Below are 4,266 nucleotides of genomic sequence, written 5' to 3' on the forward strand. Positions count from 1 at the left end.
GAGCCAAACTGAGGATTATAACCCAGAAGGCAGACTCTCAGAAAGCCCTGAGAACTGTTCCACCTGTTAGAAGTCCAAGACACAGTTATATCCATTTTCAGGACGGAGGATCTTACATGGAAATGACATAGTGATATTTTACATAAAGTTCACCAAAGATACATAGCCCAGGTAAGCACGTGGAAAGCGAGCAACAAGGCACCATGACCCCCTACAGAGCTGCTCTTCTTTTAGGAGGTTACATGGCTAGCATCAGAAGAAAGGGAAAAAAGTGATCTCTACGGTGGAGCATGCGCTTCTATCTTTGAGGAGCTCTGGTTAATGTTTAATGCAGATGCACGTTCACATTAGGGAGGGAGGAGGCCCGAAGGGACACACAGAGAGAATTTTATGTTTAATTTTTCTTGTCCTGCCTTAAAGTATACATTTTATTTCATCACTAGTAAACCCTTTTCTCGCAGTAACAAGCTTCTTAATCTTCCTCTTCTGCAAATCCATTACCATCCATTTCCCCAAAGTAAAGATACCTAGATATGAGGAAAACGAGACTTATAACTGAGGCTTTAATTTCTCCTGATTATGAGCATACTAGAAGCTCAGGGATTTAGATTACCATAAAAGATCAATATGTTTATAACTAAAGCTAGTTTGCCTGCTGTCTTTAGTGTGTTGAGCATATTTAGAAACCCCAAATTTTTCTTCACTTAAAACTGTGACTTAACTATTTAAAATAGCAGTCTTTAAAATTTTTCAAGTCTCTCCCCCTAAAAAAAAATTAAATAACTTTGTTTTCTTTGTCAGAACTTCTCCAGAATGCAGAACTTTGATTGCATGCATATAAAATGTATTATGAAACATTTTGAACTAATGTGGTATGCAGTTAAGTTTGTGGTTTATTTTTTGTGTATGGAGGCACATCATTTGTTGAAAGATTATTATTTCCCCCATTGATTTGTCTTTGCACCTCCATCAAAAATTGCCCCTATATGCGTGGGTTTATTTCTGGACTCTATTCTGTTCCACTGATATGTGTTCATCCTTCCACCAATACCACACTGACTTACTTTACTCTTTATAGCAAATCTTTAAATCAGTTACTCTAAGTCTTTTAACTTTGTTCTTTTTCATCATTGGTTATTCTAGTTCCTGTATGTTTCCATATAAATTTTAGAAGCAGCTTATCAATTTTTACTTTAAAAGAGTATGCTGGAACCTAAGTGTCCATCGACAGATGAATAGATAAAGAAGATGTGGCACATATATATGATGGAATATTACTCAGCCATAAAAAGAAATGAAATTGAGTTATTTGTAGTGAGGTGGATGGACCTAGAGTCTGTCATACAGAGTGAAGTAAGTCAGAAAGAGAAAAACAAATACCATATGCTAACATATATATATGGAATCTAAAAAAAAAAAAAAAAAGGTTTTGAAGAACCTAGGGGCAGGATAGGAATAAAGACGCAGATGTAGAGAATGGACTTGAGGACACGGGGAGGGGGAAGGGTAAGCTGGGACGAAGTGAGAGAGTGGCATGGACTTATAAATACTACCAAATGGAAAATAGCTAGTGGGAAGTAGCCGCACAGCACAGGGAGATAAGCTTGGTGCTTTGTGACCACCTAGAGGGGTGGGATAGGGAGGGTGGGAGGGAGAGGCAAGAGGGAGGAGATATGGGGATATATGTATATGTATAGCTGATTCACTTTGCTATAAAGCAGAAACCAACACACCATTGTAAAGCAGTTAGATTCCAATAAAGATGTTTTTAAAAAGTATGCTGTTTTTTGGCTTGGGATTGAATTTGTAGATCAATTTGGAGAAAACTGACATGTTAATATTTATGAGTCTTGAAATTCATGAACATGGTATATCCATCCATTTGGATGTTTGATTTCTCTCATTTGAATTTCTGCATGCAGATCTTGCACATATTTTGTTAGATTTATACCTAAGTATGTAATGCTTTTTGGTACTATTGTAAATGGTATTGTTTTAATTTAATTTCCAGTTGTTTGTCTGGAAATGCAGTTGATTTTTGTGTATTGGTCTTGTATCCTGTGACCTTGCTAAAGTCAGTTATTCAAGTAGCTTTTGTGTGGTTTCTCTTTGGAATTTCTGCATAAATAATCATGTTAATTGAGAATAGCTTATTTATTCCTTTTACCTCTTTTATTTATTTTCTTGCTTAATGCACTGGCTAGGACTTCCAGGACGACCAATTTGCTTTTTATTTGCTAGTCTTGCTTAACAAATTATATTTTTCTAATCTCTCCTTCCATAAAAATAAACCCCTTAAAAAATAAACCTCTAGATGGATTTCAGGGGCCTGTGAATCTTTGAAAAATATAAGCAACATTTTATGTTAGTACATATATCTGTATTTCCTTGGAGGAAGTGGGTTCATAGCTTACATCAGACTGCCAAAGGGATTTATGTCACCAAAAGGATTAAGGAATAAATTTTAAGTAAAAGCATAGGTATAATTTTCATGATCTTGTTTTTCACATATGCAGCAACCAAAGTTATTAAGAACAGTGTTTTTTGTTCTTGTTTTTACTTTGCCCTCTCCCCTGTTGATAGGAAAGAATAAATAGTTCTCTGCAGTTTTGACCCCTATCATTTTTGTGTTAAAGATAAACACAAATTTAAATGTTGGTAGGGATTGGTGGTAGGACATGCTTAGAATGCAGAAGAAATATAGCTCAAGTAAGGCCAATACCTTATTTCAAAGCCCACAAAAATAAAAATATACCAAGAAGGGCATAAGGGGAAAAAATAACTAGTTATCCACATATCAAAGCTTATTAAGACACTCTTGAGAAATTGAATAAATCATGTTAAGAAGTCTCATTTAAAGAAATATAAAATGATTTAAAATTTGCCACACTTTTATCTCCTTAAGTTTGGTTTAAATCAGCCTATTTAAATGAAAAGTTAACAAGTAGGTTTGGATAAAACCAGAGACAAACAGTAAATAGGATTATTTTTAAGACCTTTTTCAAGCAACTATAAGATGTTAAAGCATTGTCACTAGTTTCACATGAAAACCTAGGGCTGAAATTAATAAGTATATTAATATTTTTAAGATTCTCATAATGTATTAGATTCCATTATTTCCTTTCTGTTGAAGGAAAATCTTTATTATTATGAGCCAATGTTAGTGTTAGGATGGATAATTATTAGCAATCAGTTGATAAGCAAGAGAATTTAGTGAATCCCAGTAGTGAAAAGAATATTGTCTTTTCAAAACAGCCATTAGTGGGAATTCCCTGGTGGTCCATTGGTAGGACTCCATGCTTCCACTGCAGGGTGCGTGGGTTTGATCCCTTGTCAGGGAACTAAGATCCCACAAGCCACGTGGCCAAAAAAAAAAAAGAAAAGCAGCCTAGTACTACTAAAAATAACAACAAACACATATATAGTGCTTAGTATGTGTAAAGCACTGTTTGTTTCGTCCTTATAGTTGTCCTCTGAAGTAGTAGTTGTCCTCATTCTATACATGATTTGATCCCACGTAGTACTGGTAAAACCTTTGTGATAGTATCCTACTAGTCTGGGTAAGCTTTCTTCTCCATACCCATCCTTCAAGGACCTGCATCCTATGTCATGTATCCTTACTTTTTTTCTTTTATTCTCTCATTATGTTAGAACCTCCAGAAGGGCACGTATCACAATCTCCTGTTTGTTTAAAGTGTCCATTTGAGTGTTTATCTTTGTGTACTAGATTAATATCATCTGGAGGTCAAGAATTTTAGGAGGACTTCTGCACCACAGTGATTTTCATGGAGTCTACATTATAGGTAATCTGTTTATTAAAATGAACCTTTTAAATATTATACTTGCATACAATTTATCTTCCAGGAATTTACTTGATAAACCTGCTCACATGCAAAGTTGCATATGCATTAGGCAGCACAACTCAGTGGGTAAGAGCCTAAGGTGGAATCCTAACTCTGATAACTTTACTATGATCTTAAGTCACTTAATCCTTCTGTGCCTTGGTTCCATCACCTGTAATGGCAATAATAATACCTACACCTCAGACAGTAGTCATGTGAATTGAGTTCTTTTGAAATGTGTTTAAAACAGTGCCTGCCACATAGTAATATATATGCTATTCTTATTTTTTGTATTTTTATTGAAGTATAGTTGATTTACAATGTTAATTTTTGCTGTACAGCAAAGTGATTCAGTTATACATATATATATTTTTTGTATTCTTTTCCATTACAGTTCATCACAAGATATTGAATATAGTTCCCT

This window comes from Mesoplodon densirostris, chromosome 3 (assembly GCF_025265405.1).
Source record: "Mesoplodon densirostris isolate mMesDen1 chromosome 3, mMesDen1 primary haplotype, whole genome shotgun sequence".
NCBI lineage: Eukaryota > Metazoa > Chordata > Mammalia > Artiodactyla > Ziphiidae > Mesoplodon > Mesoplodon densirostris.